Below are 17654 nucleotides of genomic sequence, written 5' to 3'. Positions count from 1 at the left end.
GCTAGCTACACACATGTGACTCTCTCCCACTGCATACATCACGTTACACAAATGACATTAAAAATGAAGTGGAGCATATTCAGGGACTTAGGGGTGATCATGCACATGAAGAGAAATGATTCATGGAACTGGGCACGTTCACAGTGGAGAGGTGAAGAAAAAAAGAGCAGGATGGCTCCCTGGGCCGTGATAGGAGGACCTGCCAGGTGGTACGTGAGACAGACTATAGCTGAATGTGAGTAGATTTTAGCTGATGTACAAGGGAGGTGTCCCACATTAGAACTGGGCTGTCTCAGGAGCCATGAGCTCTGTCAGTAAAGGTGTTCAAACACTGGGCAGTTAACTCCCTCTCAAGGTCAGACATAGGGTTGTTGCAATATGGGTGTAAGCATGTGTGGACCCATCTCAGACGTCAACAGCTATTTCCATGAGACATGTGCTCTGAGCTTTAGTTAGTCAATGGGCAACGTTTAGACCACGGCCCACTTGTAAGTGGGAGTTGTTTACATAAAATGGATGTTTCCTACTGTTAGGAAAAAAAGGGGAAGACATTTTTTTGGATAACCGTGTGTTATGCTACATCACCGACTCAGGAAAGAAAGCTAAGGCTGAACTGGTGCTCTGTTTCCAGGCAGCAGAAACCTTGAGGCTCAGGCAAGAACATGGAGTCGGAATTTATTTCTTTATTCCCTTGTCCCTCTTAGACCAGTGTCTTTATTTTTTGTTAATTTTCTAGCTAAACTGTATCGCTGTCGTGATATGCCATGGGGGGGGTCTCTGAGAACTCACTTTGCAGTTGAGTCAATAAATGACCGGCACAGGCCCATTCAACCCAGACTCTGGTGAAGGATTTGTGCTTTGAGTGTTGTGTGGGAAAGAAAGAAAATATGCTCTGAGGCATTGTTTTCTGGAAATGGTATTGAGTAAACAAGGCTTTCACTTACCAAAGTAAGTCATTTACTAATATGAGAGCGGGAAGAGCTCCAAGCTCTCTGACATTTGCTTTTTTGACCTGTTTGGTGTTGGCAGTTAGAAGGCTTAGCCTTTCTAATCAGTTTTATCTCAATAATCTCTGACTTCCGAGACAGTGGTAACAGAACTAACTGGGCAGAAAAAAATTCCCCCGAGAACAATTTCAATTTGTAACCCTTTGGTAAGCAGTTTAGCACGAGGATCTTCAACCCTGGAGGAATCATATCAGGGTTTAATAAACCTGAGCCGCAGAAGAAACTCTTAGATCTGCAAGATTTTATGTGAAGACAGTGGGGAAAGTGGATCTCTGGTTTCAATTGTAGAACAAAAGCCATTGATGGTTTTATTTTTAAACCTAATCACAGTTTAAAAGAGTCATAATTCACCTTAGGGTTGTTTTTTCCTGGGTGCCCCAAGACCTGAGCTCCTTAGGACCTTAATCATATGCTTCTGAGTAGTGGATTTTCACAATGGAAGAGTAATTCTCTTTTTCCGGGACAGAAATAAAAGTTAGTTTAGGGAAATGTGAGTTCCTTTGATTATATTGCCCAATTCCTTTACTTCTGATGGAAACATCCATATTTTACATTTGTAATATGCAAAACACAAAGGCTTCAGATCAAAGTTTCTGGTGACCAAAAATATTTCTTGAGTCTGATCACTAGGCATTTTTCCCCCTTTGAAATTTCCACCATTTACAGTCTAGCTCTGAATAGTACAAGCTCTGGAATGACTGCTTTTATGCTCAGCTTTCCGATATGTCCTTTGCTACTTGTATATGCATTAAGCAATACAAGCAATTCAGAATCTTGGCAGAGGTTCCCTTTTAAAATGATTTCCCAGAAGTAAGGTATAAATGAGAACAGAGAGGAAGATGGGAGGGAGAGAGAGAGAGAGAGAGAGAGAGGAGAGAAGGGTGATGGATAAGTCCAAGGGAAAAGACTGAAGTTTGAAAAGGTAAATGATTATTCAGTTGCATCTTGGAGATTAATTCAGTATTGTTCAACTGGTTGACAACAGCCATTTTACCCCAGCCTGTGGCTGTATCATTGTCTTAATTTTCAACATCTCTGTTAGCTGGGATGCAACATTTTATAAACAACTTTGCGGTGGAAACCATTTCCTTTGGGATGGCTTTTGCAGGCTCCAGGAGTGATTAGATTCAGAGGTGTGTTTTTTTTTGAGGCTCATTTGTACAGATGAGGCAAGTTAAAGCGGCAGAAATATATGGAGAGCAATATGAAAAACGATCCTGTTTTTTATGTTAGTGAATTTATAACTGCCCTCAAGAAGACTAGTCAACCCCCATTTAATCTCTTTAATGCTTTTAAAAATGTGTTCTTTTTTATATTTTGGAATAATTTCTGGTATATATTTAGTAGTTTGAGACTACTATTGAGTTCTTATGATATGCCAGCTAATATGCTAAGCATTTTTACATGAATTACATCATTTAATCCTCACAAGAGGGTCACCATTTAATCACACGTGGTAGGTCCTATTATTATTTTGATTTTCTAGAAGTCACTGGGGCTTGGAAAGGCTGAGTTGCTTATGATCATGGAGAAAGTGTTCATTCAGCTGGTATGTTGGGGAGCAAGGATTGACTGCCAGGCAGGCAGCCTCGCTTCAGACTTGTGTAGTAACCACTCTGCTCTATTGCCTCTTGATCAATGATTCCATTGATAATAGATGATAGGAAGGTTAAGGTATATGTCATATATCTTTTTATATGTACACAGTATATACATGCATAAATAATATAATCAGTGAATTTCATATTCTTTTCCATCAAAGCTTACGACTTCTTTTAGAGCATGTTTTTCTCCCTCACTAATAGGCTATGTGCACTTTATAATGAAACTAGACACATAACTGTTATCTAGATCTCCCTTCTGGCAAGTGTATTTTACAAGCTTCATCAGGGCCTCTCTTTAGAGGAATTGCTTTATCTTCCCTTTATTCCCAGGGGCTACATCAGTTCTACCTCTGGCAGAGACTAGAAGGAAAACAAATAAAAACAACTTCTAATTTTGACATCACTTATGCATATGAACTGGGATTAGATTGTGCTTTGGCATGTTTTTGTATGTGTTCATACATGTGTGTATGGGCACATGTGTTTTTGTGTTACTTTTTGTATACATGTGGGGGGCACATATGTTTTTGTGATACTGTGTGTATACATGTGTGTGTATGGGCACATATGTTTTTGTGTTACTGTGTGTATACTTGTGTGTGTATGTTTTTCACAAAGCAAACGTTTTGAATATTTTCTTGGTTCCATGCACTTTCAAGTAGTATACAGTGTGCTCTATCCCTTTCAAGAAGCTCATCAATAAATATCTAACCTTTTCATTATCTGGAATTCTGTTGGACAATATAAACTCAAAAAATAGTCATTTCCGTTTCCAGCCTTATACCTCAATGCTTTCTGGAAGGTTCTGTTTGTCTCCCTCATACGACCCCAGCTTTCCCACCTTCCAGCTCCTAAATCTTGATCCCTTTTTGGTTGGTTTGTTTGAGTTTCTTAGCTTACTTAGTCTTTGTTTCTTTTTACTTAATGACTCTCTCCCTTTCCCATGCTTTTATACTGTTCTTTGAGCCCCTTCTCCCGTTTTCCCTTGGGAATTCTCTGATACTTTAAGCCTCTGCTTAGACAATCTCTTTCTTATAGAGCCTTCTACCATCTTGCTCCTACTAGCCTGGCCCAGACCAGGCTGGGGGGCTGCCCCTCCCTGGGCCCACAGTATCCTGGACACAGAGAATAGCCACCTGCAGTAGCTATTGTTATGCCGCTTGAGTTATCTGTCCACAGGTCTGACTCCCCCTCCAGACTCTTCGCTTCTTGATTACATCACAATGTTTTTCTAATCGCCACAGTCCCAGGGTGCAGAGGAGTGACACGAAGTGGGAGGTGGTGAATGTTTGTTGAATTAATAAATGTTTGAAGACACAGCTCTCATGCCCCCTTAGTCTCCTCTCTTAAGAAGTCCTTCCTTTCCTGACCTCCCATGACAGGTTCAAATGGTACCATTTACTTTGGAATTACTCATATGTTGCTCTGGGAATCTCCCTTATGTTACTGATATTTAAATCCTACAGTGTTTTTAAATATTTTCTCTATGTTCTCAACTAAATTTTGAACTAGTTAGAGGTAAGAGGAAGATTTTTATAATTTTGGGTGTCCTCAAAAACCCTAAATACTACTTTTGCATATATTACCTTCTTGATAAAGGGGTTCATGAATTGTTAAAGCACTTGAGAAAGCAGGGAATGAGAGCTCCCTCCAAAGCATCGATTTCACTGCCGTTGACTTTTCAGTCTTCATCTCAAGCATTGGGCACACTGTGTTGCAACAGAAACTTCAGAGAAACCCTTTCATGTCTCAACGGAATCACAGGAAACTCACAGTGAGGGAGGATTGAAGTTGCCTTTTTCTTGTAGAAAGATAAGATACGGAGACTATAGAAATCTTCATTTTGGAGCCTCAGTCTTTTTAGCTGTAAACTTGGTGTAACAGATAATATACTTCCCCGATAGAGTTGTGGTGAAGTAAGATAATGTATGCACAGCATGGAATAGTGCTTGGGACACAGCGAGTCATCATTAAATGTTAGCCTTTGCCGTTATGAGCGTTCACTATGGGCACAATTACTTAAAGGTGTCCGTAGACAATAGCCGCCTGGCATTTATTTGGTCGGCTTATCCACTCTTTTTACAAATAATGAGAAACATATAGCGCTTCCTGTGTTCAGGTACCATTCTGAGAGCTTTATATATATCAACTCATTTAAACTTTTAAGCAACCCTCTTAAGTACATTCCATTATTATCGAATGTCAGAGATAAAACTTATTAAAGCACAAGAAATTGCCCAGTCACACAGCTAATAAGGGGCGCAGCTGGAATCTGAACCCATGCTCTTTGTTTACAGAGTCCATGCATTCAACCATAATAAAATAAAGGGCCTCTTACAGAAACATCCATTCAACATCTAATCTGTGCTGGGTGCTGGGGTTAGAGAGATGAAAAGCACTGCTCTGCCTTAATGGCTCCCACAGCCCAGGGTGGGAGGCGGACAAGCTAGTATGCAATTACCGATTAATATAATTGGGGCTGTAATTAGGGTGATCTGATGTTCCATTTTGCCTGGGGTAGTTCTAGTTGACACCTGTCACCCAGCATAATTATCAATAATGTTTTCTTTTACATTCCACAGTGGGTGGGTTGGTTGGATGGTAACTATATGGTCTCTATTAGCTCTATTAAGGGGACGAGTAAGAGATTCTGGGATCTGACAATGGGTAGACCTGGCTGTCTGGGGCGGGGCTTCATCGGGCTGAGTCCTGTAGGATGAGAAGACATGTGCCAGGTAGGAGAGAAACACCTGAAGCAAAAGGAAAGGGCATATGAGTGTGAGTGTGGCTGTGCTCAGGGAGGAGCACTAGATTGGGGCTGTTCCGGTGGAGTGCTGCTTCTCAAAACTGCTGCACATTAGGGTCACCTGGGGAACTTTCAAAACTCCCCGTGCTCGGGCTGCAGACATTAAATCAGAAGCCCTGGAGCTGAATCTTAAGACTCTTCAGGTGATTACAATGTGGTTTGAGAACCTTGGAGGTGAAAAGCCCTTGAGAGGTAGGAAAGAGGTGATGGGTGGGTGGGACAGGGGAACCGGGCAAAGACAGCTCATGGAGGGAGTGCTCATCCCAGGGGTGCTCCTACTTGTCTGTGAATGTTTAGTCTTTCTGAGGAGCCTCATGTGCTGGGGGCAGGTGTGGTGAGGCCCTTTCACCCCCGACTTTTCTGTTACAGCAGCAACGTGAGTCGATAAGCTGTGGGAGTGGCTTTTACCCTTCATTTACGACCTTCTGAAAGTGAGCATTATAGCGTTACTCCAGCTTGCAAAAATTCTCTCCATGGCCCAGAAAAGCTTTCAGCAGTGCTAAGAATACCAAGAAATTTAGACATGTGAGGCAGATCTTGCTTTTATGTAACAAGGGTGAGCATGAAAATACCTTAGAACAATTCTTTATGTGAAAACAAACTCTAAAAGTATATTACATATTAAAAAATTCTTCATAGATATCTGTGAATAGTCTCTTGACTATTTACTAGTCTAGCTAATTGTTTAGAAGGTGGAACCTGCTAATTATCAAGACATTTAATGCATAAGTGAAATTAGAAGTGATAATAACATTGTCCAGGCTTCTAATGCAGAGGGGCCGCCTGCTCTGAGTCACTGTGGGTAGTAGCCAGTGAACATGCTATCTGCCCTTCAGGATGGCAACTGGGACAATAAGGACATAAACGACTGAACAAGTAGTTCTTACAAGCCAGGTAAAGGGACCTCTGCGTCGGGCTTCTTGTGTTAGGTGGCTCTTCTCTGGTTCTGGTCCTCTCGCTGCATGTTGCAATGTATCCTCAGAGCCACCCGGAGTCTTCATGGCCACCTGGAGCCTGCCTCCTCCACTTCTAGACAACTCTTTGGGTATTTGTGACTTTAGAATTTCCAGCCTAAGCAGTCCTAAGCCTGCTTCCAAGGCTCACACAAAATTTCTCCTGGGGGAGGACTACCATGCTGTTGGTGGGCACACCAGTAGGCTTGATAGGGGGGTCTTAGGGGGGCTGTTTGTGAGGGTGGGGAGTGAACTTGGAGCTTGGATGTGAGGATTGGAGTGTCCACATGCATTCATAGCCCTCACAATGTAGGAGAGAGCCCTGGGGCGGGGAGTGAAGGAGGGAGAGCTGGCTACCATGTCCTGGCATAGGACTCCAAGGGTCTGGGGGTTATAAATTTGAATCTAGCCCTCCACGTCATTATTAAGCACTTTTGCCTAGGTAAGGTGATAGAAACGATTTCATTTACATATTGTTAATTGTTTTATATGTTTTAAGTATTTAAGGATATGGTTTTCCATTTGGACTCTTGCCCTGGGCCCTTGGGGATAAGCCTGGAGCTGGGTCACATAAGTGATACACAGAGAAACTTGGGTCACCTGAGACGTGGGTGACCAACTGCCTTCATACCTGCTTTCTAATTACTTGAGCCTCATTTGTCCAGTATTATTAATAACACCAAGTTAAATAACTCATCCAACTCTTGTCCCAGCACTTGATATAGGTGAGAAAAATACCATGTCAAAATCTGTGACTAGATGGGATCCAGAACCAGTAAGAGAAGACCATGCTTATATATTAGCACTTTCTGGTGAATCAGCTAAAGGGTGAAATCAATGGACATTGAGGGCCTCCCAAGTGTCAGGCAGTGTATTAACCTCTTTGCTTTTATCTTTTTTACCTTGCAAAGCAGGTATTATTCCCATTGTAACGATGTAGAAACCTTTGTTTGGGAGATGAAACAACTTGCATAGTATCCTATAACAAATAACAGGGTTTATTTGTTGATCCCCAACCAAGACAGCTTCTTGAGGTTACTCTTTTTTTCTAACCCTGATTCCCTCCCATCAGAGGGGGAGATAGCTTCTAAGGCAAAATTATGCTAAGATATTGAGTTTGGCTTTTACAAAATGACTTTATTTTCTTTCTCTCATTTCACCCCCCACCCAGCTGTTTCTCTCCCTTCTTCCCCCTGCCCTGCCTTTTGAGTAAATCACCCTAATTATTAACTTTGTAAATGAAGCTCTAAATAACCTATTTAAGTTTATTCCTATTAGATGGGACAACAGATTAGAAATCCACTGCCACCTGGGGTGGGAACATGTTAGATTTCCATGCTAATGCCTCATGCATGTTTTATGCCTTAGATTAGTAGCTAATGTGGTCATTGATCATCTCGTGTCATATGAGCTACAAACCTGCTGCTTTGAGCTAATTCTTTTCAAAACTTGTTTCCAAATCAGTATTCAAAGTCCAGACAAAGGTTTCTGGTTTGGAAATGAGGTCATACTCGCTTTTGGTAAGGGTCAAAAACATTTTTCTAACTACTTGTGCTCTTTGTAGATAATAAACAGGACATAATATATCATTGGAGCAAGTTAGGTTTGAGAAATTGACAGAGGAAAAATATTTCCTAAAATGTAGGCCTGGAAATCCTTTTTGTATCCTATATAGTTTACTTCTGTGTTATAAGTAAAAAAAATGTGTTAAAGTTACCCTTTGAAAACCTAGTCAATTTCTAGGTGAATTACCTAAGTATTTATCCCATTAAGGAGGAAACTGAGAGCGTTTTTACTTCTAGTTGTATAGCTCTGTAATTAGTGGGGTCTAGTTTAAATTCTGGTCTGCTCACTTTGTAACTGTGGGACCTTAAACAAAATCCTTATCACCTCTGAGTCTCAGTTTCTCTATGGGAAACATGAGGCTCCTGATAGTACTTAGGCTGGTTATGAGGATTGGAGGCAATGAATGGAAAGCATTTAGTAACATGTCTGGCACTTTGTAGATACTCATACAAACATTTGTGATGATTTCATTTCTCTTTCATATAGAAAGTCAACTTGGCTAAAATATGGTAAATGAAAATTTCACTGGTGAAGTAATGTAGTAATAGCTCACCTCCCCTTTTTATTGGGCAAGTATAGAAACTGGCCACAACTTAGTCCTACCCATTGGAAAACTGGTGGTAGCTTGACAAAGAATTATGTTAATGCTTCAAGAAGGACATTTTCAATCTCTTCACAATATGAGCCCGACCTCTAGCTAAGCCAGAGTTAGAGGAAACAAACCCAACTCCTGGCAGAACCATCTCAACACAGAGCAGGGACACCAGCACTTCAGCCTAGAAAAAGGGCAGGTTCAAACTGTGATTTACACGGTTGACCATGGAGAGCCACGGTTCCTCACTTTGCTGCCACCGTTAAGGGAAGCAGCTGAAAGCTGGCTGATGCCAAGCCCTTTCCTAGCCTTTCGACTTCCCCCCCTCTCTATGCATACATCTCTGCAAACCTTGAAATTAATTCATTCCTAAGGAAAATGGACAGGTATAGCAATTTGCTTGGATTTCTTGGGAATTTGTCCGGGAGCACCATGGGGAGCCACAGCTGCTCTGGTGCTGGCAGAGTGCAGGCAAGGCTTGCTGGGTTCTGGGCTTGGCTTGCGCCTCTCCCTTGCAGCTGCATCACAAGAGCCTGGGGAGCACTAGGCAGCCATGTGAGGCTCTGAATGATTCTCTGGCTGCCAATAACCTCATGTATTTGAGGCTGAAGAACAGAAGTTTTGGTGATTAGGGAATTTAGATACAACAGTAAACGTCCTGAAGTACAGTGGAACCAGCCATGGCTAGTGATAGGGGTGGGGGGTCTGGGTGAGACAATATGTCTAAAAGTGTTTCCTGGGCAAAGCTTCCTATATATCTCTGGTTTTTGTTCATTTATCTTACGGTCAAGGGCATTGGGATGAAGCTGTGTGACCAAATCTGCAAACTATTGCAGAATTCATGTAATTAGGTTTGCTCTTTCCTGTTGTGAACCTTTGCAATGCACTTTAAATTATAATAGTATGTTTGAGAGACAATTATAGGATAGTTTTCTTACAGGAAACCTGAGGTTTTCTTGATGCATTTTATTTCTCTCTATATGAAGAGTGACTTTAAACATACAAATATGTATATGTTTGTGAATTATTTTCTTCTCTTTTAAGTAGAGACTAGATATATAATTTCTTAGTCATTGAGAACAACTTTGCTTAAACATGTCATTCCTGTTGAATGTATAAATAAGATCTTAGTTATCAAATTACAAACACTTTTTCCATTTGGAAATGCTATTCAAACTCTTAGCACAATGCTGAGAACATGGCACATGGTTAGCACATTGACAAATGAACAAGGTTGGACTTCATAAAGAAAAATGCAAGGTATTAAGCTTGAGAAAGAAGAAATATTCAGAGGCTCAAGATGATAATGGGCTTACCAGGTCATAGAGTTGAAGGAAATGCTCTAGAAATGTTAGACTGCAAAAATAAATCAGAATAAAACCATGGTTGCAATTGTTATTGGGGGAAAATATGGAGGCTGGAAATTGCCTCCTGTATTAAAAGATGGAGTGACAGTCTGCAGGAATGTCACAAAGTATGGGCTTTGGAGACAGACTGCTGGGTATGGATCCTGAGATTGCTCTTTCAATCTATGGGATCCTGGGCAAGTAACATAGTTTTCTCTTCTGTAAAATAGCCATAATAATAATATCTGCCTCAGAGAGCCGGTGAGGATTGAAAGCAGGAGCTCACATGAAGAGCCTGAACCATGGTTAACACTTAATAATGGGGATCATTATTATTATTACCATGATCTGGAAGCGAAATAAACCTTTCACTGAGGGCATCTTGAGACTTATATGTTTCTCTTGGGTTACTGATTTTTGAAATCTGATTTTTTTACAGATGCCAAAGACAGAGACTATTGAGGCCAGGTGATCGTCTCTCTGCAGTAGCCTAAGAGAGAATTGGATCTGTTGATCTCCAGATCCTGTGCTGGCCCTCTTCCTATTTCCCTTGCTATGCTGTTCCTTGTCAGAGTGACTCCTTTGGGCCCAGATGCTGCTTTAGTGCCTCAAAAATAATAAAGCTTATCAAATCTGAGGATAATGCTGCTCTGAGAGGGAGCACTAATGTCCTGGGTAACCAAATAAGAACTCAGAGGTCACAACCAAACTAAAAGATACAATTTACTAAAGGTAAGTACATAGTCCATCACTTACATTAAAATAAAAAAGTAAACTATTAACCAGGAGTTTGGGAAGAGTGGCTCAATCCAGAGAACTTTTTTGACTTCAAGATCAGAATGAGATAGTAACATGGCCTGATGCCAGCTACTTTCTGCACTGAGGTTGACTGTTGCCGCACATGCGGGGCTTGGCCTGAGTTTCTCAGATCCCCGGATCTAACATGACTGTCACCAGCATAGGAAGAGGAAGCCGCTGGCTAGGCTCACTCACTAGGAAGGCAGTTTGCTGCTAAACACTGGCCTTGAATGCATATAATATGCACTTACATGCATACATTCATGTGCTGTCACTAGAGCCACACATTTAAAGATAAAATTATTTCATTTACTCTAAACAGCCTATAAAATGCATATGCTTATCTTCATATTGGTGTCCATGTCATGGACCTGCTGGTTGGCTTTTAAAAAGTTGGAAGAAGTAATATTCAATCAAAGATGCTAAGGATCTCTGGTCAGCCATCCAGGACTGGGGCAGGTGAGTCCCGGGAGAATCTGCAATGGTCAGCTCACATCTGAAAGATGGTCTTCAGTTTTGATGCCACCAATGAAGACACTTGTTGACAAACAATTGCTCAGGGGAGAGCTATCAGAATGTGGTGAGGCTAGGGACTGTTATAAGAAAAAAACTTGAAGAAACGGAGAAGTATTCAGTTTGAAAAAACAAGAGGTTTGGAGGAAATGTGACCACCTTTTTAATGTACTGGAACGTGTGTCATGAGGTATTTGATTTACTCTGTGCTACTCCAAGGAATTGAGCCAGAACCAAAAGTTTTAAGTATCATTACGCAGATTCAATATAAGAAAGGACATAAATTGGAGTTGTTCAAAATGCTCAGGTGGCCTAGAGAGAAAATGATCGTCTCTTCTTCAGAAGTGCTTAAGCAGAGGCTGCCGAACCACAGATACCGAAAAGCTGCCACCAAGAGTATCCGAACGCTCTTCTTAGCTTGTCTCTGCCACTTACTGGCTGGGAGATCATGGAGAAGCTACCCTATGACTGTGTCTCAGCACCAAACTCATAAATCCTCATGGATGATCATGGTGTAAAGTAATGCATGGTAACAACTTACAGAATGTTAGAATTTCTGAAAATTATTACGTAGGAACGTTGTAGGGAGGTTTTGGTAAAGGGTAAAAGGTTTGCTGGAGCTCCTTCCTGCTACAGTGAAACTCTTAATTTTATGGGTGGCCCACTGATCCTATAAAACATCATATGTCCTTAAACAGGATCAATATGACATATTTCACTTCACCACTGTAAATACAACCCAAGTACAAATGGAGACACAGATAGAAGAAAGGAGATGGGCATATACTTTATAAGGCTGATGCATTGATAGCTGTTCTTAAAAGACTGGCTTAAATGTTAATTTTGGCAATTTCAATTGCCCATTGCATCTATGAGTTATAGGCAACATAAACAGCATACGGTGTTTTATGTTAATTGTTGAGAGTGGTGTTTTAAATTTCATGTGAGTAAACCAGGCATATTGTTAACAATATAATTTGGGCTAAATTGAGCTCCTAGTAAATTATGAGTGGTTTGTTATTATTCAGAGGAATGCATTTACGTTGCTAATGCAATATTGCAGTTTTTAAAAAATTATGTTAATAGTTTAACAGCCAAAGTTAAATGCTATTAATAAAATGGTATAAGTAAAAGATCTCATGTGGACTATTCTATGATTTTCCTCAACATTTTATTAATAAAGTTGAAAAATGAAGTGTGACAAAAAGTGTACACAACAAAAGCAACAGAAATGATGGAAAAATTGCATTGCATGCTCTTAGCTGTAGCCAAGCAGGATGCAGTATACGGTGCCTGGTACATTACTCTCCAGGATGCCTGGTGCATTGCTCTGCAGGATGCCTGGTGCACTGCTCTCCAGGATGCCTGGTGCCTTGCTCTCCAGGATGCCTGGTGCCTTGCTCTCCAGGATGCCTGGTGCACTGCTCTCCAGGATGCCTGGTGCCTTGCTCTCCAGGATGCCTGGTGCATTGCTCTCCAGGATGCCTGGTGCATTGCTCTGCAGGATGCCTGGTGCATTGCTCTACAGGATGCCTGGTGCCTTGCTCTGCAGGATGCCTGGTGCACTGCTCTGCAGGATGCCTGGTGCATTGCTCTCCAGGATGCCTGGTGCCTTGCTCTACAGGATGCCTGGTGCACTGCTCTGCAGGATGCCTGGTGCACTGCTCTACAGGATGCCTGGTGCACTGCTCTGCAGGATGCCTGGTGCACTGCTCTCCAGGATGCCTGGTGCATTGCTCTCCAGGATGCCTGGTGCCTTGCTCTCCAGGATGCCTGGTGCATTGCTCTCCAGGATGCCTGGTGCATTGCTCTGCAGGATGCCTGATGCATTGCTCTCCAGGATGCCTGGTGCCTTGCTCTCCAGGATGCCTGGTGCATTGCTCTACAGGATGCCTGGTGCATTGCTCTGCAGGACGCCTGGTGCATTGCTCTCCAGGATGCCTGGTGCCTTGCTCTACAGGATGCCTGGTGCACTGCTCTACAGGATGCCAGGTGCATTGCTCTACAGGATGCCTGGTGCACTGCTCTCCAGGATGCCTGGTGCCTTGCTCTCCAGGATGCCTGGTGCATTGCTCTCCAGGATGCCTGGTGCATTGGTCTGCAGGATGCCTGGTGCATTGCTCTGCAGGATGCCTGGTGCATTGCTCTACAGGATGCCTGGTGCCTTGCTCTTCAGAATGCCTGGTGCACTGCTCTCCAGGATGCCTGGTGCATTGCTCTCCAGGATGCCTGGTGCATTGCTCTACAGGATGCCTGGTGCATTGCTCTCCAGGATGCCTGGTGCCTTGCTCTACAGCAGCTGAGTGAAGAGTGGTTGTTCAAGACACAATTCTCCTGAGAGCTTCATTCCCTTAAAGTAGAACCTCTGTTCAAGCTGTGTCTGTACAGGTAAAATGAAGCAAAGCACTGATTTTGTTTAGTAAATTAAGTGCAAAAGAGGAAGAATATAAATAACACATCTTTCTCTCCATTTCGAATTTCTTAAATGAAAAACTTCTATAAATATAGAAAATATTATTTTTATAAGGAGTTCAATGAAAGAAAGATAAATAGAGCCATCCCTAGCATTCTTTTTCTCTCTTCAGCATGGTAAACTATAAAAATAATGAAATATTTTAGGCAATAATAGATTTTAATTATATTATGTTAGGATGTAAAAATAGAAATGTCTTTACTAATTAAAATTCTAGAGAGTTATTTTCATGTGGGTTTTCTGCACCTTCCTAACATACATCCCGGAGAAGGTCACACTATTATTGATATAAGCGCTGTTTAAAATAATACACTTTGTGGTCATAAAAGTAAACATTGATTTGTGTACATACTTTGCGGGAGAGAAAGGGAGGTAAGTAGAAATTTTTATCAAAATACTCACAGTGATATACATATAGATGTGAATACAGATATGATATGAATGTCTTCATTAGATACTGAGTATAAGAAATTAACCATGTACAAGGAGCTGGTATGAATTTCTACCAAATAAGCCCGCAGTGTAATTTAATTCTGTGCTTGAGGTTTTTCTCTGGAATTGCTTCTCATCATGAATCTGGGCTTTTATAAAACGTGTCAGTCAGCACAGTGCATTTATTGTCATATGAACCCTGCACGTACAATATTTTCTTAGTTAGAATTTGACCCAATTCTCTTTCTTTCACCTTCAGGCCGCTGACCTGAGAGATTAGGATTCACTTAAAATTGTTGCACTGAATAGAAAGTGTTCAGTCTTCCTTGGCCACTTATTAGAATTTTTCTGGTTTATTTGTTCGGCCTGGGCTTTGTTTCTTTGTACTGAAAATTCTTCTATCATAATCTATAGAGAGTTTGCATATCTAATTGCAAATTACTATTAAAAAAGTGAAAACAGCCCTAGCCGGTGTTGCTCAGTGGTTAGTGTACGCCCACTCACCCACCGAAGGGTCTTGGGTTGGATTCCTGGTCAAGGGCACGTCCCTGGGTTGCAGGTTCAATCCCCTGCCCAATCGATGAGTCTCTCTCACATTGATGTTTCTCTCTTCCCCCTCCCTACCTCCCACTCTCTCTAAAAATCAATGGAAAAAATATCCTTGGGTGAGGGTTCACAAAAAATACAAAAACAAAAAAAAAGTGAAAATAATTTTAACTGTGGACAAATTTTTAAAAAGTAGATTCAAGAATTTTCTGATGTGAGGTATATGTCGATATGGACTCAGGAAGCAATTGTTTAATTTATGATAATATCACAAATAAAAACTTGAAAATCAGCAGATTCCTAAATAACTTTTTATTCTATTCAAAAATTTTGTACATGTATTACTTTGAGTGAGCCTTACACATAACATTAATTGCAACCTCTCTTTTGCTCTCTAATAATTTATTAAAGTTTTCAAAGAAAGACTATTGGATGATGATAGTATTAAACTAAGGTAATTTAAACAAGTATACATTTTATAATACAGAGTTCTTATCTATTACATGCATTATATACTGATGTTTAGAAATGATTTAAATTTTAGACATTCATACATATTAAAAAATATCTCAATTGAGAAAAAATCCAAAGACATAAAAAGACATTTGAAAAATAATTGCTTCATACTTTATAAGATAAACAGTTATAATGTAAATGGAAAGTTAACTGCATTAGAGGTACGTTTTTAAAAAATATGATACTTTCATGTGTTCATGCATTATTTAGGCTTAGTAATTCGACTCTCATGAAATTTTATTTTTTGTGATTTTGTGTAATTGTTTTCCCTCATATGCAATCAGAAAAAAGTTTGATTAGTTTTTCTTTTCAATTAATCTTGCTAGGGATTTATCAATTTTTAAAAATTGTTTAAAAAATTATCTTTTGGCTTTGTTGATTATCTCTGTTGTACTGATATTTTTTATTCATTGATTTCTGCCTTTCATTTTCTTTCTTGTACTGTTTCCAGGTGTGATTTTTTTAGGCTGTTTCAACTTCTCTTCTCTTCCAGAACATCCATTTAAAGTATACATTTCCCTCTAAGCATTGTGTTAGCTGCATCCCGCAAACATGTCCCATCTTCGTTATCATTCAATTCAAACTATTTTGTAATTTCCATTGTTACTTATTTTTTGACCCATTATATGAAGGAGGCTTGGCTAAATTCAGAGAATTAAGGATTTCCAGTCATCTTTTCTTTAGTCTACCTTAACTCCACAGTGGTCAGAGAATGTACTCTGAAAAATCTCAATCTTTTGAACGTTGCTGAGGCTTTCTTTAAAGCCTCTAATATGGTCAGTTTGGGTAAATATTCCAAGTGAACTTGAGTAAGATGTGAATTCTATTGTTTGAAAAGTCTTCTGTAAGCTTATATTTGCCATTTGGGTCCATAAGTTAGTTGTGTTCAGATCTTCTCTAGGCTTACCTGTTTTTTAACAGCTTTATTGAGGCATAATGACATATGGAAATGTAAAGTGTACATATTCAAAGTGTACAATTTTATATGCTTTGATATATCTATACCTTCATGAAACCATTACCACAGCTCTTCCTCCCAATAATCCCTGCCTCACCTGTACCCAGGCAACCACAGATCTGCTTTGTTTCACTACAGATTATTTGAATATTTTAGAATTTTATATAAATGAAATTGTATAGGATGGGTCAAAAGTAGGTTTACAGTTGTGAGTACACAAAACACAAAGTTTATTCTTATATTATTATTAATTATTTTCCATAAGAACAACTGTAAACCTACTTTTGCCCCACCCTGTATTTCTACTGGTTTCTTTGTGCCTCTGCAGTGGCAAAATCTGGATGCGTAACCTCTAGACTATGCCCCAAATTGGCAAATGCTCCCAGGAAAAGGGCAGCTTCAGATCTTCAGCACACTTCTGAAGCTTCAAATCCTTATAATTTACGTGTTTAAAAGTTATAGAAATTGTGATCTTAGAAATTTTATTTTCCCTCATCTTTGTTGTTTTCACATTTTGTGGTTTAATAGAACCATTCTTCTACTTTACCTGGCTTTTCTAGTGGTCCTCATTGGAGCATTCATCTCTGGCAAATTACTTCATCTTACCTAAAAGCAGAAATTTCTATCCCTATTTCAAAATAAAAACATAGGCATGAATTCTCCCCTCTGCACCAAATATGCAAGATTATAAAATTAAGCCCAGAGTTTTGCTTACTTCAGACTGAACCTAGGCAGAATTATAACTGTGGCTTTGTTACTTTTAGCACTGTTCTTCTTGCATTTTAAATTTCATACTCATTTTCTGGCTAGCCCATAAAACTGTAAATCCAAAAGTCTAAATTTCCCCCAGAGATGGGCTAGCCAGAAAATGGGGTACTGCTTGCTGTTAGGAGAGAGGGGAAGATCAGTGACCTTTAAGTGGCTTCTCCTAGATCACTGAAGATGGAATCCTTGGTTATCTGTAGTGATGAGCTTAACCTGGACTACTTTTGAATATCAATGGGCACTGTACTATATGAACTGAGGACACTTTAGTACTTGACATTTCAGAGCTCACTGTGTTGTAAGATTCTATTAAGGTGTTTTATTTTATTTACTACAAAATAAAGAGAGAAAAGTGTTATCAGAAATACAAACAAAGCGTTATGCCACCAAAGAGACCCTCTTGCCCTTGGAGTTTCCTCCTATTTCCAGACCATAGAAATCATCATTAAAAGTTTTTAGAATTATGCATGTATTTATAGCATCTGTTCGATTTTATCAGTGCACCCAGCTGAAATTAATAATTTAGATGAAGATATTCATTTAGTGTAACTCAACTTTTATTGATTTGTTCATTATTTATTTATTCTTTCCCTCCATGACCCCTCCTGCCCTCCCATCCTCTCTTCCTTCCTTCTACTAATGTTTACTGCGTGAACCTATGTGCCAGATACTTCAACGGAAGTTCAGGATTTGGTCATGCATGAGGCACAGCCCCTGGTTTCAGGTGACATCAGCCTAGACCAAGCTGATGGGTGCCTTGTACTCAAAAGAGTAGCAAG

Source organism: Miniopterus schreibersii, assembly GCF_964146895.1.
Source record: "Miniopterus schreibersii genome assembly, chromosome: 11".
Lineage (NCBI taxonomy): Eukaryota > Metazoa > Chordata > Mammalia > Chiroptera > Miniopteridae > Miniopterus > Miniopterus schreibersii.
This window is presented reverse-complemented; position numbering follows the sequence as displayed.